The 27,452-nt window shown below is 42.3% G+C and overlaps 1 protein-coding gene across 28 annotated transcripts in view; it reads left to right on the top strand.

The window, feature by feature from the left end:
• LOC137335989 (ice nucleation protein-like) overlaps nt 1-27,452 on the top strand; it is a 489,293-nt gene that overhangs the window by 404,043 nt on the left and 57,798 nt on the right. For 9 of the 28 annotated variants that reach the window (XR_010966564.1, XR_010966556.1, XR_010966546.1 and 6 more), the window contains one exon: nt 1,681-1,861. The exons of the other annotated variants lie outside the window; for them this stretch is intronic. The gene's annotated coding sequence lies outside the window, so the exon portion shown is untranslated. The remainder of the gene's footprint in view (nt 1-1,680; nt 1,862-27,452) is intronic. 28 annotated transcript variants of the gene reach the window in all.

Raw genomic sequence — 27,452 nt, 5'->3', positions numbered from 1 at the left:
GAGACCACGACTGATAATTTGTCATTCTTTGGCAATGAGCGCATACATGCCAACTGTTAGCATTTTGGGGGGCCCAGCCATTACATTGGTGTCTGTCAACAGAAATCAGCGCTGTCCAGACCCAGTACTGCTGCTCAATCTTTTACACTCACCACTTCCTGTTCCCGGCTCCCCCACTCCTACCCAGCTCTTCTACTTAAGATCAGACTAGGAACCCACTTTCCTTCATGCCATTCTGAATGGCAGTGATCCTGTCACTATATAGTGTACGCAGGAATTCTTGGCAGAGCAGCAGTTCATGCCAACACTATACAAAGGTTAGGATCGCTGCCATTAGCGGCAGAAGAGGGGGATCCCGGACTAGTGCAGCCAGGCTTGAGAAGAAGCAGGGGAGAATGCAATAGGAGGGCAATGGATGACAATGACAGAGGGAATTAGGGGCAATGAAGGGAGAAAGGAAGGCATTGATGGAGAGAAATGCACATGCTACCTCTCATAGAAACATAGGAACAGGAGAAGGTCATTCGGCCCCTTGACGCTGCTGCACCATTCAATTAGATTGTGGCAGATCTGCACTTCAACTCTATTTATCCGCCTTTGCTCCATGTCCATTGATTCAGTTACCTAACAAAAATCTATCGATCTCAGTCTTGAAAGCTCCAATTGTCCCCCAACATCTACAGCCTATTGGGGAGAATTTCAAATTTCTACTACCCCTTGCATAAAAAAGTGCTTCCTGATTTTGCTCCTGAATGGCCTAGCTCTAATTTTAAGATTATGTGCTCTCATTCTTGATTCCCCCATCAGAGGAAATAGTTTCTCTCTATCTACTCTATCAAATCCTTTTAACATTTTAAACACCTCGATCAGATCACCTCTCACTCTCCTAGACTCAAGGGAATACAAACCAAGTTTATTCAACCTGTCCTCATAATTTAACCCTCTAAGCCCTGATATCATTCTGGTGAATCCACATTGCACCCCCTCCAAGGCCAACATATCCTTCCTGAGGTGCAGTGCCCAGAACTGAACGCAGTTAAGTTTTTTTTGCAATGCCTGCAAACTTCTTAGATACAGATTTCTGAAATGGAACTTTTCCCTCTCCTTTGAATGGCAAAGAAAGGATTCCAAAAATGTGCAATTGGTAGTTCCCCTAGCCTCTGAAGCCATGGATAACACTTCTACCAGGAACTACTGGACTTATGTGTACATTCGGGCACTGCTGCCTTGCCTGGCTGAAGAGATGGGTTCATTTTAAACAGATTTATTGTTTCCTGTGGTGCAAAAAAACAATACACAATGGATCACCATAGGTTACAGATTCACAGCTTCCCTGTGACCTTGACTTGATAAACCGTGGTGATGAATCACTTTGGGAGTTAAATCCATACCACACAACTCCCCATCGGGTATCATTCCAAAAGACGTGGGTAACACTAGTACTATTTGCAACATGCAGTGCAGGTCTGCCGTGAAAACCCAAGTATGGCAAAAATTTCAGACCGAAGGCAGGCACAGCAGTAGCGGGAGCATCAGATTGTTGTGGCAAATGGGCAAATGCTCCAGATACAGAGAAGAGGCTGACGACCAAAATGGAAGCAGATTATCTGGTCAGCGTCTTGGAATAGAAATAGAAATTAAAAGGAGGTATTTTTTCTTCCCCTCCCCCCTCAATTTCAGAGCTCATTTCACAGATGGATTTACAGAAGTGGGGATAGAACTGGAGATGTGAAGATTAAGTACGGGGCTGGAGACATTCTTCGTACCAGAGCCATTTTCTGACAGCGTGTCTCATTTTCCACAGCTCTGGAGGAGTGGTGGCTGAGTGGCAGCCGAGAAAGTCCAGCGAGACAGATGATGTGTGAGTGCACTGAATTGGTATTCTCACATAATGAAAGCACTGTAGTGAAACAAGCCAGTCTCATGTGAATCATTTCCCAATGGGACTCATTCTCCCTTCTAACACACACACATGCACACACACACGCACACTTACACACAAAGACAAGTTGAGGAACGGTCAAGGAAAAGGCCTGACGAATTTTCCAAATGTGTGGCTATTCTACTCCCAATAAAGCACAAATGCGAATTGATGTCTTTATTATTAAAATTGTATTCTCACTCCAGAGACTAGAGCACAAAATCCAGGTTGACACTCGCAGTGCAGTACTGAGGGAATTCTGTACTGTGGGAGGTAATGTCTATAGGACGAGATGTTAAACCGAGGCTCCATCTGACCTCTCAGGTGGACGTAAAAGATCCCATGGCACTATTTCGAAGAAGAGTAGGGGAGTTCTCCACGGTGTCCTGGTCAATATTTATCCCTCAACCAACATCACTAAAAGCAGATGATCTGGTTATTATCACATTGCTGTTTGTGGGACCTTGCTGTGCACAAATTTGCTTCCACGTTTCCCTACATTACAACAGTAACTACACTTCAAAAGTATTTCATTGGCTGTAAAGTGGGGAGCCACTCCTGCTCCTCCTGGCCCCACAAGTGTAATTATTTACTTGACTTTTTTTGGAGCCTTTTCCACTTCACCGCCTGGGTTCAACTGGGTCAAAGTGCACTGAGCATGCTTCGTCTAGTTGTCCCGTGGATAGCATGTTCAGTGAGGTGATCACACCGCAGGTAAAGATTACGCAGGCAGAAAGGAAATGGGTGACTGCCAGGCAGAGTAAAAGGACTAGGCAGGTAGAGCAGGTGTCCCCTGGGGCCATCTCCCTCTCAAACAGATAAACTGCTTCGGATACTGTTGGGGGAGATGGCTTATCAGGGGAAAGCAGCAAGAGCCAAGTTCATGGCACCACGGGTGGCTCTGCTGCACAGGAGGAGAGGAATAAGATTGGCAGGACTATATTGATAGGGGATTCAATTGCAAGGGGAACAGATAGGCATTTCTGCATCCGCAAACATGACTCCAGGATGGTATGTTGCCTCCCTGGTGCTAGGGTCAAGGATGTCATGGAGTGGCTGCAGGGCATTCTGGAGGGGGAGGGTGAACAGTCAATAGTCGTGGTCCATATCGGTACCAATGACATAGGTAAAAAAAAGGGATGAGGTCTTGCAAGGTGAATTTAAGGAGTTAGGAGATAAATTAAAAAGCAGGACTGCAAAGGTAGTGATCTCAGGATTACTACCAGTGCCACGTGCTAGTGAGTATAGGAACAGTAGAATAGACCAGATGAATGCGTGACTGCAGGGATGGTGTAGGAGGGAGGGATTTAGATTCCTGGGACATTGGGTCCAGTTCTGGGGAAGGTGGGACCTGTACAAGTGGGACGGGTTACACCCAAGCAGGACTGGGACCGATGTCCTCACGGAGGTGTTAGCTAGTGCTGTTGGGGAAGGTTTAAACTAGAATGGCAGGGAGATGGGAACCTGAGCAGGGAGACAGAGGAGGGGGAAACAAGGATAGAAACAAAAGACAGAAAGGGAAAAAGCAATAGTGGAAGGCAGAGAAAACAAGGGTGTAAAACAAATAGGGCCATAGTGCAAAATATAACTAAGATGACTAGCAATCTTAAAGAGACAAGTCTAAAGGCATTGTGTCTTAATGCGTGGAGCATTCACAATAAGCTAGATGAATTAACAGCGCAGATAGATATTAACGGTTATGTTATAGTTGCGATTACGGAGACATGGCTGCAGGGTGACCAAGGATGGGAACTGAACATCCAGGGGTATTCAATATTTAGGAAGGACAGGCAAAAAGGGAAAGGAGGTGGGGTAGCATTGTTAGTAAAGGAGGAAATCAATGCAGTAGTGAGGAAAGATATTGGCTCAGAAAAATCACGATGTGGAATCTGTATGGTTGGAGCTAAGAAACACCAAGGGACAGAAAACGTTGGTGGGGGTTATATATAGGCCCCCAAACAGTAGTGGAGATGTAGGGGAGGGCATTAAACAGGAAATTAGAGACGCATGCAAGAAAGGTACAACTCTAATCATGGGTGACTTTAATCTACATATAGATTGGTCAAACCAAATTAGCAATAATACTGTGGGGGAGGAATTCGTGGAGTGTGTACGTGATGGTTTTCTAGACCAATATGTTGAGGAATCAACTGGAGAACAGGCGATCCTAGACTGGGTATTGTGCAATGAGAAAGGATTAATTAACAATCTTATTGTACGGGATCCCTTAGGGAAGAGCGACCATAACATGATAGAATTCCTCATTAAGGTGGAGAGTGAAGTAGTTGAATCCGAAACTAGGGTCCTGAATCTAAATAAAGGAAATTACGAAAGTATGAGGTGCAAGTTGGCTGTGATAGATTGGTGGATAGGCAATGGCTAATAATTAAAGAACGTGTGCAGGAATTACAACAATTATTCATTCCTATCTGGTGCAAAAATAAAACAGGAAAGGTGGCTCAACCGTGGCTTACAAAAGAAATTAGGGATAGTATTAGATCCAAAGAGGAGACATATCAAATTGCCAGAAAAAGCAGCAAGCCTGAGGATTGGGAACAGTTCAGAATTCAGCAAAGGAGGACAAAGAGATTGATAAAGAGGGGAAAATAGAGTATGAGAGTAAACTAGCAGGGAATGTAAAAACTGACTGTAAAAGCTTCTATAAATATGTCAAGAGAAAAAGATTAGTCAGAAATGGGGGAAATTATAACGGGGAACAAAGAAATGGCAGGACAATTAAACACATACTTTGCTTCTGTCTTTACAAAGGAGGACACAAATAACCTCCCAGAAATGTTAGGGAACCAAGGGTCTAGTGAGAGGGAGGAACTGAAGGAAACCAGTATTAGTAAAAAATAGTGCTAGGGAAATTAATGGGGCTAAAGGCTGACAAATCCCCAGGGCCTGATAATCTACATCCCAGAGTACTAAAGGAAGTGGCCCTGGAAATAGTGGATGCATTGGTGATCATCTTCCAAAATTCTATAGACTCTGGAACAGTTCCTACAGATTGGAGGGTGGCAAATATAATCCCACTATTGAAAAAAGGAGGGAGAGAAAAAACAGGGAATTACCGACCAGTTAGCCTAACATCAGTAGTGGGGAAAATGCTAGAGTCTGTTATAAAAGATGTGATAACAGAACACTTGGAGGGCATTAATGGGATTGGACAAAGTCAGCATGGGTTTATGAAAGGGAAATCATGCTTAACAAATCTACTGGAGTTTTTTGAGGATGTAACTAGTAGAATAGATAGGGGAGAACCAGTGGATGTGGTGTATTTGGATTTTCAGAAGGCTTTTGATAAGATTCCACACAAGAGGTTAGTGTGCAAAATTAAAGCACATGTGATTGGGGGGAATACACTGGCATGGATTGAGAATTGGTTGACAGACAGGAAACAGAGTGTAGGAAAAAATGGGTCTTTTTCCGGGTGGCAGGCAGTGACTAGTGGGGTACCGCAGGGGTCAGTGCTTGGGCCCCAGCTATTCACAATATATATCAATGATTTGGATGAGGGAACTAAATGTAACATTTCCAAGTTTGCAGACAACACAAAGCTGGGGTGGAATGTGAGCTGTGAGGAGGATGCAAAGAGGCTCCAATGTGATTTGGACAAGTTGGTGAGTGGGCAAGAAAATGGCAGATGCAGTATAACATGGATAAATGTGAGGTTATCCACTTTGGTTGTAAAAACAGAAAGGCAGATTATTATCCGAATGATGGTAGATTGGGAAAAGGGGAGGTGCAACGAGACCTGGGTGTCCTTGTACACCAGTCGCTGAAAGCGAGCATTCAGGTGCAGCAAGCAGTTAGGAAGGCGAATGGTATGTTGGCCTTCGTTGCATGAAGATTTGAGTACAGGAGCAGGGATGTCTTACTGCAGTCATACAGGGCCTTGGTGAGACCACATCTGGAGTGTTGTGTGCAGTTTTGGTCTCGTTATCTGAGGAAGGATGTCCTTGCCATGGAGGGAGTGCAACGAAGGTTTACCAGACTGATTCCTGGGATGGCAGGACTGACATATGAGGAGAGATTGGGTCGACTAGGCCTATATTCACTAGAGTTTAGAAGAATGAGAGGTGATCTCATCGAAACATATAAAATTATAACAGGACTAGACAGACTAGATGCAGGGAGGATGTTCCCGATGGCTGGGGAGTCCAGAACGAGGGGTCACAGACTCAGGATACGGGGTATGCCATTTAGAACAGAGATGAGGAGAAATTTCTTCACTCAGAGGGTGGTGAACCTGTGGAATTCTCTACCACAGAAGGCAGTGGAGGCCATGTCATTAGATTTATTCAAGAAGGAGATAGATATATTTCTTAATGCTAAAGGGATCAAGGGATATGGAAAAAAGCGGGAACAGGGTACTGAGTTAGCCGATCAGCCATGATAATTTTGAATGGCGGAGCAGGCCTGAAGGGCCGAATGGCCTACTCCTGCTCCTATTTTCTATGTTTCTCGTTCCCTCTAAATTGCATTGGGATCCCATATACGTCGTAGAACCCGACTTGCAAGCAGTGATGATTCAGGCAGGCAGGTCAGCCACCTAAAGGAAGGCCCCAGTAAATATGGCAGTGGAGCAGTAGCAGGTGGTAAGTGGTGCACAACGATTTTAATCCCCCTTCCGCCCCCATTTCCACCGGGCGAGTCAAGTTAAAATCAGCCCTATTGTTTCCGTTTGTGTGTAATACCACTCAGATGCTGAAGGGGCGTCATCATCTCAATGGGACATTCTTACATAGAATTTCACAGCACAGAAACAGGCCATTCAGCCCACAATGTCTATGCTGGTATTTATGCTCCACATGAGCCTCCTCTCATCCTACTTCATCTCACCATATCAGCATTTCCTTCTATTCCTTTCTCCCTCATGTACTTATCTAGATTCCCCTTAAATGCATCTATGCTATTCGCCTCAACTACTCCATGTGGTAGCAAGTTCCACATTTTAACCACTCTCTGGATAAAGAAGTTTCTCCTGAATTCCTTACTGGATTTATTAGTGACTATCTTATATTTAAGACCCCTAGTTTTGGACTCCTCCGCAAGTGAAAACATCTTCTCTATGTCTACCCTATCAAACCCCTTCATAATTTTAAAGACTTCGATCAGGTCACCTTTCAACCTTCTCTTTTCTAGAGAAAAGAGCACCAAGCCTGGGCAGTCTTAGGACCAAGCTGCTCTGACCACTGCTCTATAACGTCATCACATTTTATGCCTTAGAAAGGTCATGCCACAACATTGTTCATGAAAAATGCACCCTTCAGTTCAAAAAGGCTTCTACTGGGCATGAGTCGCTCAGGGTGATCTTTGCACTAGATTCCTCTTACAAGAAAATGGCCTGGTGGAAAACGTTTCCTTTATCCATACATTCCCTTCAAACAAACACTGTTGAAGGTGTGAAGAATGAAGGCAGACCCGAGGAAATGTTTCTTTTAAATGAATGTTCCCATGATGAGGGAGGTAATTAACTTTCATGTGCTGCACCATGATGGATGGTGAGCTGCAGAATATGACAGGGCAATGTGACTTGACATTGATCATGTGGCTCTGATGATTCTGACATACAGGACAGTACCTGACGGTACAGTGAAGCACACCTGAGATCAGACTGTTTGACATCATATCATATCTCACTTGTTATCTCAGCATTCAACAAACCAAATCAGTTCACATTCACTTCAGTATGATCCTGTTTTATGCTCTGTTAGAACAGGGGTGGATCTGAGGAGGCAGAAAGCAATGCAGTTCAGTCATCACAAATATCTTCCTTCACCTTGAATCATAGGATTCATCGATTTATTTATCCATCTATCTACCTATCTGTCTATCCATCAATCAATGTCTCTATCCTTCTATAAAGAATAGAAGGATATGCTGATAGGATTAAATGAAGTAGAGTGGGAGGCTTGTGTCGAGCATAAACACCAGCATAGATCAGTTGGGCTGAGTGGCCTATTTCTCTGCTGTAGATTCGATGTAAATCCATCTACTTATCTATCTCTCAACTCCATACCTATCATCCATCCATCTACATATCTATTATCTACATATCATTAAAAACATTGAGGTAAATCTTGACTCTTTGCAACGGGTGATAGTGGGACGGCAGCCTGTTTTGCATCTCTCCTGATTTTTATTTCCACTGAAGTCATTGGGAGCAGTGGTTAAGGTCTCAAGTTGTTAAACTGGATTCATAATGATATATTTTTATAAATGTATTATTGATATCATGTGGGTGATTCAAATAGAGTCATTATTACATGATTTTTTTAAAATGCAGATTTTATTGCTTTCATAGTGGCTGGATTTATGAAATGTGTACTTATATATGATATTTAATAATTTTACTTGATACAGTTCCAAATACTTCAAGAGGCTTAAAAGCAAACGTCAATCTGTCTGAAATACAGCAGAACACAACACATGTCTGAATCAAGGGAGTGGATAAATGTGAAGTCCAAGTATAAACAGGAAGGATTAAGTTTTATAGGGAGCCTCAGGATTGGTATAGTTTAAGACAGGCCGAATTCCAGTCACCAAGATAATCCTCGGGTGTAAATAATCTATAATAATGAACTATGTGCTAAACACTGTCAATTTCAAACAAAAAAAATCATGTGTATTTTTTGTGATAACTGTTCATAAACATAATTTTTGCAAAATCTTCAGATAGATGTTAACCACCTTTCAGATTTCACAAGATCATAGATAATGATCCACGAGGAGGACCATTCGACCCATCTTAATTGACCCATTCAGAAAGGCCCCCCATTTCAGTATCTAATTGTTCCTTAAATGATTCCAGGGTCTTTAGCTCCACTACTCTGGAAGTCTATTCCAAGTCTCGATCAATCTCTGATGTGGAGAAGTTGTTTCTGCCATTAATCTTAAAGAAAGGACCTGCATTTATAGAGCGTCTTTCATGACCTCAGGATGTCCTAAAGTGCTTAACAGCCAATGAAGGACTTTTGAAGTGTAGTCACTGTTGTAATGTGGGGAAACATGGCAGCCAATTGTGCACTGCAAGATCCCCAAACATCAATGAGATTAATGACCAGATCATTTGTTTTAGTGATGTTGTTTGAGGGATAAATAATGACCAGGACACCAGGACACCTGTTTTTCTTTGAAAAGTGCCATGTGATCTTTTACATCCACCTGAGAGGACAGACAAGGCTTTGGTTTGACATCTCATTCCAAAAGCCGGCCCCTCTGACAGTGCAGCACTCCCTCAGTAACTGTACTGAAGTGTCAACCTAGATTTTGTGCTCAAAGTCTCTGGAACCCATGACCTTCTGACTTAGAAGCAAGAATACTACCACTGAACCACGGCTGACACCTAAGATTTACCTTTTACTAGTCTGAACCTGTGTCCCCTTGTCGTGCTCTCTCTGAAAAGCCCCCAAGTATCTCCAGTCTTTCCTCGTAACTCAGACCTCTAACACTAGGGTTCTCGGCACTGACGCTTAAATGTCGTCTATGTGTCTCGCCGACCAGAACTGGACACAGTACTCAAGGTGCAGTCTGACCAGAGCACACTGCAGTTTGTTCATAGCTTCCTCTGACTTATATTCTACTGTTTTGGCTATATAATTCAATATTCTATTGGCTCTGTTGATTGCTGCTCTGCATTGGTTGCACCTGTTGAACATCGAGTCCACTAAGACACCTAGGTCTCTTTCAACTTCATTCTTAGCTATTTCAACACCATTCATGGAGTATGCCCGCACTTTTCCTTCCTGTGTGCAATACTTCACAATTGTGAGCATTACATTTCATTTGCCATTGTACTGCCCACATACATATTTTGTCCAATTCATTCTGTACTTCCTCAGCTACCTCCTTTAACTCCTAGTTTGCTATCATCTGAAAATGTGACTAATTTGTATTGAGTTTCTCAATCCTTCACATTGCTATAATGAAATAATGATCTTGAAATGTTTAGAATTTTTATCTTATTTGGCATAATCAGTTCATTGCTAAATCATATCATTGTATTCTGTTAATAGTGTGAATGATCAATGCATTGGAATCATTATATAATTCCTTTCAACAGTATGTACTTGTATTTGCTTGAGTATAGAAGATTAAGGGATGATCTAATTGAGGCGTTTAAGATGATTAAATGATTTGAAAGGGTAGATAGAGAGAAACCATTTCCTCTGGTGGGGGAGTCCAGAACAAGGGGGCATAATCTTAAAATTAGAGCTAGGCCATTCGGGGTGATGTCAGGAAGCACTTCTTCACACAAAGGGTGGTGGAAATCTGGAATTCTCTTCCCCCAAAAGGTTGTTGAGGCTGGGGGTCAATTGAAAATTTCAAAACTGAGATTGATAGATTTTTGTTAGGTAAGGGTATTAAGGGATACGGAACCAAGGCGGGTAAATAGATTTAAGATATAAATCAGCCATGATCTAATTGAATGGCAGAACAAGCTCGAGGTGCTGAATGGCCTATTCCTGTTCCTATGTAATAAAGTATAATTAAACTTTTACAATGTATCGACACACAAAAATTTAGTAATGTACTGTCATTATCCTAGTCATGTTACGACGTTTTTATGAAACATTTCTAAATTATCTGTAGTGTTGTTATACTGTTTTTGGACAATGACTATGGTTACCAACTCGTATTCCTCGAGGCTTCATCACATAAGCTCCTACTTCTAACCAGCCCACCCAGTCAAACGGCTTTTCTCACCTGCCCCCCCCACCAAATCTCCAATATTTTTATAACTAATTCAAAGAAAATTAGAAAAAAACACAATTTTTGTTTACTGCCCCTATGATTTTTCTGCCGGGTTTGCTTGTAGCAATGTCCAGGATATTAATTCCTAGAGATTCCAGGACAACCCAGGAGTGTTGGTAACCCTAGCAATGACATATTTAGATTATTTTTTAAACGTTAAGTGCTGACCCTTCAAAATCTTTCCCAACTTTTTGGGCTGACCTCCAGCATTCCTTTTTTTTGCATTTACATCCCCCCACCTCCATTCAATTCTGCGCGATTTACTCAGAATGGGCCTTTAACAAACCTTTAAACATCCTCAACAACCAATTCCCTTTCACCAATTTTATGACGGGTGCAAGCCTCGGAGCAACGGGCAAAAATGTGGTAACCCCTTTTCTACTGGCTGCCGCTCACCTCTTTAGTCTCTTTGTTTGAACTGAGGATCAGAGGAGTACGTGCCCCATCATTTGTGAGGTGGAAGAGAATTCCTGCTCCTTTCCTATCTGAGGTTGGTGTCAGGCCAGCTCCAGGTTGTGAGTATATGTGAATTCTGAGCCTTTTGATAATCTGCTGGTAAAGAGCAAAGCAGCTTTCACTTTCTTAAGCTTTGTTGAAAATCTAATCACAGTGTTTAAAATTACAATTCATTCTTATTAAAGTAAAAAGCCAATTTTTTCACTGAATTATGTTGTCATAAATCCCTGTTATTTTACCAAGATTGACACCACAAAGTATTTCGAGTGTTGTAGACCTTTGAGAGAACTACATGCTTTGTCTGTAAAGTGCTGTGATTCTCTTAATCTGCTAAAGGTGTGCAGTGCTCTCACATGTTTCGATGTGCAGACGGAGGGCTATACTTTTTTTTTCTTTCTCTTTTTTTTCCCCCTTTACCCAGGGGTTGCAGATAAAGCTTAGGGAGGTGGTATATCCCTTAATACCCAGATAAAGCTTAGGGAGGTGGTATATCCCTTAATACCCTTGCCTAACAAAAATCCATTGATCTCAGTTTTGAAATTTTCAATTGACCCCCAGCCTCAACAGCTTTTTGGGGGAGAGAGTTCCAGATTTCCACTACCCTTTGTGTGCAGATTCCTGACATCACCCCTGAATGGCCTAGCTCTAATTTTAAGATTATGCCCCCTTGTTCCAGACTCCCCCACCAGAGGAAATAGTTTCTCTCTATCTATCCTATCAAATCCTTTAATCATCTTAAACACCTCAATTCGATCATCCCATAATCTTCTGCACTCTTAATTAAGCAATCTTTTAAAACGTGACTCCTAATTTTCCTCATTTAAATGAGTGAAGAGAACCTGCTTTAGGTTCGATCTCCTCCGTCCTCCCACAAACAATCTCCTTAACCAAACAAGCAGGCGGACAAACAGCTCCGCCATGGTTCACCTCTACTTGGCAATCTCCCCTTTGGTGAGTCGGCTGAGATCAGGAGCTCACTCCATAGCCAAATTAGCATAGATGAGAATGCATGCCTTAACATTCTGTGGTTCAACGTACTTGGCACTCTGCTTCTGAGCTTCTTAGGATTTGTTCAGACCCTAAGTTCAAAGCTTCAGGAAGCCTGAAGTAGAGACCCTGGCCAGGAACTCCCTCGAAGCTGCTACCGCTCCACCAACGTAACTTCGCCGGGAACGCCATTTACACGGGTAACATGGCTTGCACCGCACTTATGACAAAGTTACAGCGGCAGAGCAAGATCAGCTCGGAGGTAGTTACCAGCCTATGTTGTCACTCACCTCAGAACTTAGATAATGCTCACATCACCTAGACAAGTCAGGATTGGGTGCGTACGTCCTAGTCTAAGAAATAAAGTTCAATTCAAACCTTGCTATAGGAGGAAATCTGGTATGCTGCATTTGCAGTCCACTTTTACTACTTCTAGAGCTATCCAATTAGTTCCACTCTCCTGCCCTTTCCCCATAGCCCTGCAAATCTTTCCATTTCAAGTATTTATCCAATTCCCCTTTGAAAGTTACTATTGAATCTGCTGCCACCACCCTTTCAGGAAGTGTATCCCAGATCATAACAATTCGCTGCGTAAATTTTTTTTCCTAATTTCCCCTCTGGCTTTTCTGCTAGTTATCTTAAATCTGTGTCCTCTGTTTACTGACCCTCCTGGCAGTGGAAACAGAGTAGATAGGGAGAAACTATCAAAAGACCGAATCATTTTGAACCCCTATTAAATCTCCTCTTAATATCCTTTGCTCTAAGGAGAACATTCCCATCTTCTCTCGTCTCTCCACATAACTAATGGTCCACGGAGGCCATTAATGCCCAGGGCAGATTGTCATATGAGGAGCTGATAGGTCAGCTTGCTCACAGCCATACTTCAAAATAGCGGATCCCAACCTACAGACCACTGTTGTTTATATTTGCTGCCATCACTGCTTTTGGTTGGAGGCCATGAGTGAAAACCCTGTACCAGGAGGGTTTTTGCTGCCTCCAACAACAAACGCATCAGATCATTTATATTACAGGGCTGCTGCCAATGGCACATTTGCCCTTTGAACCAACGCAGTGACATAAAGAGGGCACAAAATTTATTTTCAAATGAACTTTTGTGGACATAAACCGTTTACATTACTGAGCAGCTGTTAGCAGCATTGCTATAATGTAATTATGTCTGGCTACATTGAATACCATATCAGTCGATTCAGGAGTCAGCTTACATTGCTTGTCACAGTAATTAAGAAGGGATGCATTGCCCTAAATGGCTGATAGACCAGTGCTGGACTTCTGCTATGTTAACTCATTATTGTAGACAGCAAACATAAACAATAATTTTTTAAAAAAACTTTGTCAAACCCATAGCATTTCCCAGTATCCCAAATGAAAAATACCTGGCTAAATGGAGTGATTAACAAAATGCCAATATAAGTGAAAACAGCACTGTTAATAGGGGATACAAGTGTAATCTCACCCCCGGCATGGGGGAAAAAGTTATCTCAGCTGGCATTTTGCCATTCTTTGGCATAATGCCAGTGATAGGTTTTGCACTTGGATCACACCCATAGATACAGATCTATAATATATAAAAAACCTTATGTCTATGTGCACTCCCTGTCCACAAAATCTTAGTACTTATTGTCAAATTATAAATTCCTGTGTCCAGATTTATAATGGAAACTGCTAATGTAAACTGTGTCACGATGTAATTACACCCTCCCACCAGTGGTTTCACTGAAGTGCCTCAATTTTGTGTCTCCCAGCTCCTCAGTCTGTACTGCAGAAAAACTTCTATGTTCCAACCAACTCTACTTCTATGCTTCCAAAATTGCTCCAAGTTTTTCTATTTAACTATGTTAAAATAAGGACACAAGTATGGCTTTAACATGAGGACTGAATTACATCTGCATCCTCTGGTCCAGCTAATGCCTGTCCTCTGACCCCAGATCACGTAAAGACTACATTTGGTCTTGACCAAATGGTTACTACATAAATAAAAATGCTTCTCAACTCCTGTCAAACATTTGAAGTAGAGGCTTGAAGCAAAACAAAAAGCACAACAGTCGTGCAAATCTTTGCACAAATACTGCTACTCGTGAGGCTTTTTTTTTGCCTTCCCTTCACTTCCCCAATCTTCACACTGATTGGCTCCCACATAGTGTATCATACAGTGAGGGCTGACAGCCTGCCAATATATACCGACCAGTCTCTAGGAGGTAACCTATTGGAAGACCTGGTGCAATTCGTCCCATCTTAGTGTATGTTTTACGAGCAACTATCCCAAGATGTAACCTGTTATACACTGGTACAAGCAAGTGTTTGCATGATGGACAGTGGGTGTGTTAAGGTGTGTGAATGACTTTTAACAACAATATCACCAAAATCATTTATCATCAATGCCACTGTCTGACTGACATTAAATTAATACCAGAATTTTTATCTGGCAAAACAGATGAAAAAGAAAATTATATATATATTAAACAGCAGGATTGCTTGAGTGTTACTAACTGAAATTTACCAGAAATTGTCAAGCGCAACATTCAAAGAGATAAACTACAGCTGCATAGATAGCACACTGAAATATTTTTCCCTGAGCTTGCTGATCCTAAAATCCCAGCTGTAACTCCTGCTGTGAATAATCACTTGTTTATGGACACTGATTATTAGTGTTTCTAAGGGATTATTTGTGGGTTCATCTCAAGGTCAAACAAATGAACTTCTTTAACTTGACTGGTCTATGCCCTGTTGATGAAACAGAGGTGGAGGAAGAGGCCTCCTACTGATCAGCTGGAGAATTTAGTCCATTTCTGAGCACCACACTTTAGGAAGGATGTCAAGGCCTTGGAGAGGGTGTGGAGGAGATTTACTAGAATTTACTACAGGGATGAGGGACTTCAGTTATGTGGAATGTCTAGAGAAGCTGGGATTGTTCTCATTAGAGCAGAGGAGGTTCAGGGGAGATTTAATAGAAGTGTTCAAAATTATGAAGGGTTTTGATAGAGTAAGTAGGGAGAAACTGTTTCCACTGGCAGGAGGGTTGGTAACCAAAGGACACAGATTTAAGATAATTGGCAAAAGAACCAGAGAGGAAATTAGGAGAATTTGTTTAACACAGCGAGTTGTTATGATCTGGAATGCACTGCCTGAAAGGGTGGTGGAAGCAGATTCAATAGTAACTTTCAAAAGGGAATAGGACATATACTTGAAGGAGAAAAATTTGCAGGGCTATGGTGAAAGAGCAGGGGAGTGGGACTAATTGGATAGCTCTTTCAAAGAGCCAGCACAGACACAATGGGCCTAATGGCCTCCTTCTGTGCTGTAAGATTGTGTGATTCTATGATCTGGCCATGACATCACTTGCACCAGTTTCAACTTGTAGAATGAGCAGCGATTGTATTCCTTGGTGCAGCCCTGTACTGCAAAAATGAATCATACGTGTTAAAGACATGCCAGTTACTGCTTCATACAATAATAGTGCATTGTCTGTTTTCCTTCTACTCAGCCACAAAGTACATAAACACAGAAGTGCCAGTACCACATAGTTCACAGTGTACATGAATGTCCCCAGTATAATGATATTTAAATTAGCACATCATAACTGAACTGACAGGTGTCAGCACTCTCGCCTCTGAGTCAGAAGGTTGTGGGTTCAAGTCCCACTCCGGAGACTTAAGCATAAATCTAGGCTAACACTCACAGGCAAGAGTGCTACCACTGAGCCACAGCTGATGATGGGGGTGCAGAGGGCCCTCATGCTTTGTCTGGAGATTTTCTGGGTTAAATCACTGAAGCAGATGATGGAGTATTCCCATGGGTCAGTCTGTCCCTTTCCCTGCAGAGTGCGACTCCTATTTTCTAGGGCATCAGGAAGTGGGCCTTCCTGCTTCCCTTTCCCTGCTCTAAACACAGGCCATGTATCCAACACTGCAAATGGTGCTTCAATCACATGCTTGTGGTGGGAGGGGGCAGAATGGGGCTTTGCCACAGCAGAGGGATGCACTGACTTGCCCACCGGCAGTGAGAGTTGTGTCCTTAGCAGTGAGCGTTGTACTTCTCTCTGTGTCTCAAAGGACCTGAAGAACCGAGCAAGAATTCTCATTTTGCACTAGCCTGCCTGAAAGTTGTGGAGAAAATAGTGTGACTGCTGAACTCTCCCCTCCGACCCTGTCATTGATTGACATGTTCCCTCTGCAGCCAGCTTCCACTTGTTTCTCCAAAATGGGCATGAGTGTTTTTGCAGTGTCCTCAGTCCGAATGTATTAGGCTCAATGTGAATTCCTAATCTTAGCGGGGGTGTCTACCAGAAACAATGGGGAGAGAGGAAAATGGGGGATGGAGACAAACACTTGCTGCCCTTGTGCATCCCCTAGTGGCATATGACAGAAGAGCAAGAGGTTGGGGAAAGAGTTATTGGCTCATATTCTTACTCAGGAATGGTGTGTGAGGGAGGGGCCTAAAGAGAGGAGGGAGAGAGGTCGATTAAAAATAAGGAAAAAAATTAAACATAACCTTCAGAATGCATTTGAGAGACATACGTGTCTGTTGACCTTGCTATGCATTTCCACTGAATTTCCACATTCATGTGAAATGGTAGATTCTTTACATAGATAGCAGGATGAAAAAGCAGAGGTGTAATTGGAGAAGGCAAAACAAATTTCACCCTAACCCACAGGAATCACATCCGTCAGTCATTAAAGCCGTAGTATTACCAGTAACTGTACAAAAGTTCTTGATCCAGAATGCCTCGTCCTTAATTAAAATATGGATAGGGTGACAGAGTGAAAGAAAGAGAAAGACGAAAGGAAGATTTTCACTCATATAGCGCCTTTCACAACCTCAGGACGTCCCAATGCGCTTTACAACCAACAAGGCACTTTTGTAGTCACTGTTGTAATGTAGGAAACGCGGCAACTAATTTGTGCACAGTAAGCTCCCACAAAAAGCAAAAATCTGTTTTAGTGATGTTGGTTGAGGGATAAATATTGCACAGGACACCTGGGAGAACTCCCCTAATCTTCGAATAGTGTCATAGGATCTGAGAGGGCAGACGGAGCTTCGGTTTAACATCCCATCCAAAAGGCAGCGCCTCGAATAGTGTAGTACTCCCTCAGTCAGCTTAAATTTTGTGTTTAAGTCTCGGGAGTGGGCCTGTGAACCCACAACATTCCCAACTCAGAGGTGAGAATACTACCACTGAGCCACAGCTGATACCTGAGTTCAGCCCTTGTTACATTCTTACAACCTTGAATGAGACCAGTGGAATAAAAGTCACCTCACTTTGCTGGCCATGAGGGGTCCTCTGTGAGAAAACGTTTGAGCAGCACACAGCCCAAAACTGCAAATAATCTGGCATAGATTTGACAGTCTCATTCAAAGATGTCGCATGGACGAAAAACAGGGGCAAAAGTCACGCTAGGGTACGGTCACATGTTGTATCCTACGATCCAGATTAAAGCCAACTATTGGGGCACACTGGGAGGGTGTTTTGCTCTGCTATTCCTGGGAGAGTTTGAAGAGTGAAAAAAGTGAAGACATTTCCCCAGCACTGACATCCTTCACCTTGATGAGTACAGTTTTTTTTAAATGAGGTTAAAAAGTAAAACAAAAAATGAAATGTAGGAAGGTGGGGGAATATAAATACAGTAAATTCCCAGATAAACCTATAGATTAACATTAACAAAGTGGTGCTCTGTGCATTCTCATGACTGCACTTACTATGGATAGCAGCAGATGCTTTGCATTACTTCTTTTATTGAATATAATAACTTACAAGTTCAAATTTTTCCATGCTGTACATGTTAAATCTGAAGCTCCATCAAGCTGTGTACATTTAAGACCGATGCAGTATGAACGTTCAACATAAGATCCTGCCATCTTCCAGAAAGAAAAATTATAATTTAAAAGCGCAAACTAAAGCCATCCTTGTCACGTTATGCAACTGAAATGGAAATATTTATATTATTCGCCAGAACTGTTAATGCTTTTTGCAAGAACCCTCCACATTTACTTATTTGGTGAAAGGCCTTAATGCTAAATTGTCCCAACTATCTGTATATCATTGGGGCCCCAGATTAAAAAGGTGGCTAATTGACAAGACCATTCCAGTCAATCAATGAAAATAAGTATTGTGCTTCCTTAATTCATTTAAGTGTGTTGACTACTTCAACAACTTCATAGAATCATAGTATGTTACAGTGCAGAAGGAGGCCATTCAGCCCAAAATACTTGTGCCAGCTCTTTGAAAGAGCTATCCAATTAGTCCCACTCCCCTGCCCTTTCCCCATTGCCCTGCAAAATTTTCCCCATACGTGTATATTTTTCACCTCCAAGCAACCTGGGTGGATATTGCAACTAATTCTAATAAATAGGAAGTTTTGAATATCAGGTTACACTGGAAGGTTGCAACAGTCTCTCCATGTCTGTGTGGTCACATGCTTTGGATGTCTAATGAACAAGTGGTACCAACACAACAGCTGGCAGCATTTGGCGGTTAAAATTGCGCTTATTTTTATAAAGTTATCAACCAGTACATCTTACATGGGTTTGACGACACAGGAATTTCATATGAACCATGTGCTAAAAGAAAGGGAAACAAAAGAAAGAACCTGCATTTATATAGCACCTTTCACAACCTCGGGACATCCCAAAGTGCTTCGCAAGTTAAGTTCTTTTTGAAGTGTAGTAACTATTGTAAAGTAGGGAAATGCAGCACCAATTTGCACACAGCAAGATCCCACAAACAGCAATGGTTTAAATGACCAGATAATCTGTATTTTAGTAGTGTTGGTTGAGGGATAAATGTTGACCAGGGCAACTCCCTCGCTCTTCTTCAAATAGTATGGGATCTTTTACATCTACTTGAAAGGGGAGAAAAGGCCTCAGTTTAACATCTCATCCAAAAGACTGCACCTTCAGTAATGCAGCACCCTCTCAGTATTGCATTGAAGTGTCAGCCTAGATCCTTCTCTTTTGAGTAAATACACATACAACTGGCAGCAGTGACAGATCCAATGGTGAAGAAGTCTGTGACCTTTTTGTCTGATCTATAAAAGATGGCAAGTGACTTGAAGAATAGGACAGTGGAAAGAACACATTAGTGGAATTTTTCCCATTGAATGTCATTACGTACAATTTTTATTCATTCTCTGGATGTGGGCATCGCTGGCAAGGTTGGTATATATTGCCAACCTCTAGTTGCCCTGAGAAGGTGGTGGTGGGCTGCCTTCTTAAACTGGCAGTTTGATACCTCTGAGTGGCTTGCTGGGCCACAGAGGGCATTAAGAGTCAGCCATGTTTGTGAAGGAGTGGAGTCACATATAGGCCAGACCAGGTGAGAACCGCCGGACATTAGTGAACCAGTTGGGTTTTTGTGACAATCCGACATCTTCATGGTCACCTTTACTGATACTAGCTTTTTAAAAAAAATGACCATGGTCAGATTTGAACTCACGTTCTCTGGTTCAGGATGTTATTAGTCCGGGCATCTGGATTACTAGTCAAGTAATATGACCACTGCACTACCGTACCCATAGATAACATGGTACAGCTAAATTCTGATAAATGAATTAAAGCCTAGAAATATTTGGGGTGCAGTGGATCAGCACGTTGCCCTTTACCATCTGGGACCTGTGTTTACAGCCCAATCTAATGTCATGAAAGTCTCTCTCTTTATTGCTTCCACGGGTTCTATGTGAAACGAGATTGTACCGTCTCTGTCCAGATTCTAATGGGGTCAACAAAACTGACCATAATTGTGATATAAATTGTCATTAAATTGGCAATCTAAGTGGGAGAGCCATAAGGATGGCTGGTGTGGGAAGTGGAAAAATTCACACTGGTGCAGTCGTTTATACAACAGAATTCGACTGAATCAAAGCTGCTTTGGTCGGGCCTATATTTATATGGGGTTAACTGTAATCAAATTGAAAAGTAATTAAAGTATGATTCAACTTGTGGCTTACATACAAACAATGACGGACAGGAAAAGACCCTTTGGTCCATCCAATCTGTCCCACACAATTGTAATGCCTTGTGTATCACAATATATACACTCCCCACCCGACCCAAAACCATGTGATCTCCTGGGAAAGGCATAAAAACCCAGGTCAATTTGGGAGGAAAAAAAGCTGGGAAATTCCTCTCCCACCCCTCAAGGCGATCAAAACTAGCCCAGGAAATCACTCTGGCCCCGATAATGCTTCTCTTAGAAATATAAACCTTTCTTTTTCGCTGTAAGACAATAATCTGATTATCTGTTTATCTGGCATTATTATGGTTTAGAATTATCTTTTCCACATTTTTTCCACAACATTCACCTGAGGAAGGAGGAAGCCTCCGAAAGCTTGTGAATTTAAAATAAAATTGCTGGACTATAACTTGGTGTTGTAAAATTGTTTACAATTGTCAACCCCAGTCCATCACCGGCATCTCCACATCATAGAATTATCTTGATAGAGGGAAAAGACTCGTTCTCATGGACTTTACCTTTCGCTCCATAGTTACATCCAGTGCTCTAGCACTCATTTATACTGCAGAGGGGATAGTATAAACAGCTAGTTTTATACTTGAATACGAAAGAAACACTTGCATTTCTATAACGCCTTTCATGACCTCAGGATGTCCCAAAGTGCTGTACAGCCCAATGAAATACTTTTGAAGTGCAGTCACAGTTGTAATGTAGGAAATAAGTAATGCAGTAGTTCAGGCTGATTAAAGTAATTAGCTGTCGTGCTATAATCAGCCTACGGTAACTTATTCCAGTACAAAATGTGCTAGTTCATTAATCACTTAAAGGGAAAGGGCAAAAGCGAGAATGATCCAACGGTGTTTGTTCAAGAACTTGCACGGTACGGGTTTTGACCTTTAGGGCTGTCCAAGAATGTGAACGTTCAGCTCATTCTAATGGATTTTCTCTTGGCCAGTCAAGTCACTTGATTGGAATAACCTATTTGCTAATGTGGGAAAATCATGATACTATTAATTCCAGATAAACACCTAGCCATTAAAAGTACAGAATTCCAAAGGGCCAAGTCACTTCCCAATCATGGCTATTGTCCAAAATCTCTGCCCCAGGTTTCATATTTATATACTCATACACACACAATGGGCTCAATTTTGAAATGGTGGCGGGTTGGCAGTGGATGGGGGTGAAGGTGTGCGTGGCAAACCTGAATAATAAAAAACGTACCTTTTCCGTCGCGATCGTGATGTAATTGATGTTGATTAAAGTTGTTTCCGGGCTTTGCGCCTGGCAACTAGCCTGATTGACAGGCTGGTTGCCAACAGAAGCTGCAACGCCGAGGTGGGGGGGAGAGAAAGAGAGAGAGAGAGAGAGAGACAGAGACGTCATCCGGTGCTGAAACAGAGAGTGGAGAGCGCTGAAGATTGGGGTGGGGTGGGGGGGGAGGAGGGAAACATCAGGGGGAGAGGGGAATATCGAAGGGGGGAGAGGGGGACATCGAGGGGGGTGAGAAGGGGACATCGGAGAGGGAGATATCAGGGAGGGAGACATTGGGGGGAGAGGGGAAATCGGAAAGGGAGACATCGGACATCAGAGCAGGGTGGAAAGGTAGGTTTATTTTGTTTTTTAACTTTGTGCAATGGTTTTTTATTTAATTTATTTTGTTTATTTTTGCCTGATATGGTCCTTCATGCCTGGTTCACCAGGCGTGAATCAGAAGCCGTGGGAAAGTCGCCCAGGTAAGTTTAAAATCGGTTTAACTATCTACTGTGTCAGAAATAAAGCACCTTAAGCACCTCAATGAGGTACATCTGGTTCTTTAACTATCATCCCGTTGGCTTTAATTGCCGGCGGGACTTCCGCATTCGGGAAGCGCACGCACACACAGACTCGTCTGTGGGAAACCCAGAAGTCAGCGGGTTGGGGCCGGCTTACTCACCCGCTCGGGATTGTCCCAATTTTCACAGCTCCCGCCCCCAACACACCCACAGTTTCCTTTGAAATTCGGGGCCCATGTATCAAATGATCAATACATGTTTGTAGCTCATGGACTAGGACATGTCAATCAAATTTTAAAATCTGTTACAATGCAGGTATTTTTATTGGCATTCTTTTACCTTGTCCATTTCTAACAAGGTTATAATATGTCTGTAGACTAGAATTATTTATTCTTTATTTCCTTAATTAAATCTGGATAGTTCAGAAAACATGGTCGTAAAGGCTAAACTACATTATTTTGATTGTGTGTGTTAAAGAGTGGCCCAGAATTTCCTGTAACTGGTGGATGAACAATGCCACTGTTCGTTAGACTTGCCTTTGCCTGTTTAATTTCCATGATATTTTGCACTGCAAGTTGCTGGAAGTGGGAGATGGAAATGATGCAGTGCCCTCTACAGGGCATCTGGGATCTGAGTGAACAGGGCAAGTAACTGTGTATCTCCTTAATCAGATCGAAGGATTGTGAAATTAACAGCGCAAGGACCGAGAAGGAAGTGTAAATTAGAGTGAGTGAATTCAATGTCAAATCAGGTACAGAAAGAAATAAAGAGAGGGAAAGAAAGATTGGATTAAGGGAGAGAGAAAAAAAAGACAAAGAAAAAGTTTTAAAAAAAAATTCTAATTTTTTATAAAATATCCAACAATTAAAAGCTGAAGAAATGAGACTCCACATTTGTAATAGTTAATTTTCAGTGGCAGAGAGATTGACTGGCAGAAATTAACACTTATCACGCCATTAAAAGGGTAGTTAGACTGAAATAGACACACCCTAACTTTCTGTGGTGAGTTTAGTTCAAATAAAGCAATGTATTTTAATGGTGAGGCTGACAGTGAAGCTAACAGTGGAGCAGTGAATCTCAGACAGCAACTTTTGGATTTTCACGTTAAACTGCGCATCTAACCTTGCCTGAAGTTGCTGTGTGATTTGCGCATAAATAATGCCGAGTGCCATTAGTCTCACTGTTATTTTGGCAGCAATTTCTGGGCCATTATATATTCAGATACATAAACACAGTCCAGTTCAGTAACCCTCAATGTATTGTGTCTAATTGGAATGACGATCATTCATTAGACTCTTGGATGTGTTTGATATGTACTTCAATTAAAAATCATGGAAGTCATCCCTAGGCTCAATGACAGCCTTGCATCTGGCCAGAAACCATAATGTTTGCCCACCTGGAGCAGCGTGTTTGGCTGCAGCCTGGGCCTCCTTTGTTCTGGGCCCGACGACAGGACAAGTCCTGGCTCTCTTCTGCTTCAGACCTGCCTTACATAAAATCTTTACCTGATCCCGCCTCCACCTCCACTCACAGCCGCTTCTAGTGAAGAAACATTTAACTTTAACAAGGGAGAGAGAGATTGTGCCTGTCCGGGTGTCTTGGGCCTCTTCCAGCCTTTCCAGTCTATTATTTTTTGATTTTCTGCAGCCTGCTCTAACCTTTGACCTTGCTTCTGACCTTTCCTTGAAGAGCTGCCCGAGTTCGCTGTGTTCAGCTATAGTAGAAAGAGGGTTACGTCTCAAGAGATGTAGTGCACACTTGGTGTTGCTGCACTGTGAACTTTTGCACTGCACAAATGCCGAAAGTGCAATATAAAGCTGCTGGTGTTGCAGAAACTGGCAGTTTGGTGCTGGTCGTCAGAATATGTGAGAAGTGAACTTCAGAGATGACATCCCTTGGACAAAGATTTGGCGTGAGATATTCAGCTCTGAGTTGTCCACTAGAGGTTCCATTTGTGCCAAAGACTTAAGTCTGGGTAAAAGCAGCAAGCTGTATTCTTCACACATTACAACTTTCCTACATTACAACAGTGACTACACTTCAAAAGTACTTCATTGGCCATAAAGCACTTTGGGATGTCCTGAGGCCGTGAAAGGCGCTATATAAATGCAAGTTCTTCTTTCTTTGCTTTCACATAGGTCATATGGCATCAATATATTTTTCCTCCTGTCTTTCTGTGTCTCATCTTTCTTTTTGTATTTCTCTTTATCTCTTCCCACTGGTTATGTAATGTCTGAGTTTTCTCTTGCTTTCTCTCACTGCACGGTTGTTTCTGATTTACAGTCAATAGTTAAATAAAAAACAGCAATTAAATTATTTTATTTAATTGTGTTAGCAGGATTTTTTTTGATCAATCTTCCTCTCGCTTCTGAAGACCGCTATTCATGCTGGGGTAGAGTTCTACGCTACAGACAGTTCTCTGGTATTCTGCCAATGTTAGCAAGGTATTCACCCATTATAGCTGCACCAGATGCTATCCTCACACAATGCCCACATGCCAGCACTTTCTAACAGGACTTGCTTATTGGGGACCCAGAGTCCCCTTTCTTCGACAGCACCTCCCAAACCCGTGACCTCCACCACCTAGAAGGACAAGAGCAGCAGATGCTTGGGAACACCATCACCTCCAAGTCTCCCTCCAAGTCACACGCCATCCTGACTTGGGCGTATATCGCCGTTCCTTCATCATCGCTGCTGGGTCAAAATCCTGGAACTCCCTACCTAACAGCACTGTGGGAGAACCTTCACCACACGGACTGCAGCGGTTCAAGAAGAAGGCCCACCACCACCTTCTCAAGGGCACCTAGGGATGGGCAATAAAAGTTGGCTTTGCTAGTGACGCCCATATCCCAAGAATGAATTTAAATAAAAAGTTGGAAGCCTGGCTAATATATCTCATCCCTTGGCCAGTGATGCAAAGGCTAATTGTAGTGCCCAACTGTTGGCCAGGCTGGGATCAACTAACTCTATACAAACCAGCGATTGAACTTGACATTTACTCTGTATCACAATGCACTCTGTGCATTCGCCCACCGAGCCATATTCCAATATAGCTTAAATTGTCTTTTTAAAATACAAGAAGCTTGCTGTGGCTGGTTTATTTTTTGGAAATTCCAGTCACATGATCATTCAGTAAGCATCACACATTGACAGAAACAATGAATGAGCAAATGATATTTGCAAACATTAGCAGCAGAAGGCTATAATGCGAAGAATTCAATGAGTTGTGATGATAAGTAAAGGGGAACAACAATGACTACACTTCAGAAGTACTTAATTGGCTGTGAAACACGTTGGGATGACCTGAGGTGGTGAATGCTGCTATATAAATGCAAGTCTTTCTTTTAAATGTATGCAGAGGGGTTCCAGCATTGTTCAAATTTGGTTCCGGGACTGAGGAATGCTGGTTCCATTTAAATGCTTGTGTATCGTGCCAACAGGGTGGTTGGAATTAATGTCCACCGGCTAGAACTCTCACTGACTGGGAGCGTAGCAAACATTTCCAAATTGAAGATGGAAGTGTTGACATTGTTAAAGCTGAAGTCAATGCTGCATTAAGCCCATTTCCAAGAGTCTAATGAACGGTTGGCATTCCAATTAGATGCAATAGATCGATGGTGACTAAATTGGACAGCCTGTCAATATAATAGAAATAAAAGTTTGTTCAGTATTGATGACCTGGCACTAGAGGTCACTACCACATTTAGTAAACGCTGTACATTGTTGTTTTGTCAAACCACAGCCAGAACGTCATTCCAACACCAACGTCCAGTTACTTTGGGGCTGAAATGCCTTTCTTCACTACTTCTACTCTTTCCTCACAGCTGGTAGTTATCTCTTTTAAAATAAAAGACCAAAAAGCAATTTGGAAATGTATAGCATCTTTAAAGTAACAAAATATCCCAAGCTACTTCACACATGCCCGTGGGGAAGTGGACGCCAAGCCAGAAGAGGGACCTATATTTAAGTCTGCAGTCAATCTGTAGCACAATGTCTCTGTTTGAATCTTGGTAATGTTCCAGTTTGGATTTCTTATTCTTTTCCCAGTTATTTGAACTGCAGCATTCCATTTACTTGCACTTCCCTCTCTAACACATGGCAAGTGTGAGGTTTGTTGATGATTCTGGATTGATGGACTTCATCCAAAAGTAACACATTGATTGCTCGAAAAGGGATACAGCACTGGAGAAGCTAGGAGAGGCCCTGTCTTCAGCGTCATGAGGAGGAAGAACGGCCCCAAGTAGCTGAGTGTTATTTTCAGTGCAATTATATTACAAGCAAGCAACAGGATGATGTTTTTTGGTGACACAATGGCATGTTCTGAATTGTTGTTGTTTTCATATCCTCACACTCTTCACAGAAAGAATAGTATGAGGTAGTGGTAGGATTTATTAGAATGATACCAGGGATGAGGGACTTCAGTTATGTGGTGAAACTAGAGAAGCTGGAATTGTTCTCCTTTGAACAGAGAAGGTTAAGGGGAGATTTAATAGAGGGGTTTAAAATTATGAGGGGTTTTGATAGAGTAAATAAGGAGAAAATATTTCCACTGGCAGAAGGGTCAGTAACCAGAGAACACAGATTTAAGATCATTGGCAAAAGAGCCAGAGGGGAGATGAGAATAATGTTTTTTATTTAGCGAGTTGTTATGATCAGGAATGCACTGCCTGAAAGGGTGGTGGAAGCAGATTCAGTAGTAACTTTCAAAAGGAAATTGGATAAATACTCGAAGGGAAAAAACTGCACAGCTATGGGGAAAGAGCAGGGTAGTGGGACTAATTGGACAGCTCTTTGAAAGAGCTGGCACAGGCATCATGGGCCGAATGGCCTCCCTCCACGCTGTATGATACACAGGCTGTTTAACAGTCTGACAGGCCGCAGCAGGAACACTCCTTCCATGGCCCGTAACCATTCTTATACCAACCGCTAGGTTAGTCCTATATGGCGGGAGGGTTTTATGGGACGATGAGGGGGGGAGGGGCTACCCACAACCACCAGACACGAGTATCCGGCTGGATGTCAATCCAAAATTCAGAGCTGTTCCAGTCTGCCGGAGAAGGGATTGAACCCTGCGCTTTCTGACGCAGAGGCGGGAATGCTACCATTAAGCCAAAGCCTCGTTCCATGTTCTGAAGTGAGTTGTATAGTTATGGTGTAGTGGCAGGTAGGCAAAAACTAGTATTGCTCTTTAAGCCTGTAATTAATGCATTGCACCAGTGTTAACAGAAAGCTCCAATATAGTAAGCTGGTGTGCAATAGATGTTTTCATGGTTGATTTTTTTCAAAGCACCCACAGCCCTGCCCTGTTCAGGCTCCCACATACATGTAGAGGTACCAATTCACATATTCATGTTTACAAGAGGTGTCTGTAAAAAGGCTTCAATATACAGATGATAAAATAAGGCAAGAGCAAGACTTGACTTTGTTTGGGGTCAAAGATTTTTTCTGCTGTGGAGAAAGGTGACTGGTTGATTAATGTAGTCATTAGTTGGGGCCTAAAACTATTCCCATATGATGAGGGGCAGTCAGCCTCGCGGACTGACAGTTTTAAATGCCTAAAAAATAAAAGGTAGGTCCGGAAAGAATAACA

Source organism: Heptranchias perlo, chromosome 2 (assembly GCF_035084215.1).
Source record: "Heptranchias perlo isolate sHepPer1 chromosome 2, sHepPer1.hap1, whole genome shotgun sequence".
NCBI classification, from domain to species: Eukaryota; Metazoa; Chordata; class Chondrichthyes; order Hexanchiformes; family Hexanchidae; genus Heptranchias; species Heptranchias perlo.
This window is presented reverse-complemented; position numbering and strand designations above follow the sequence as displayed.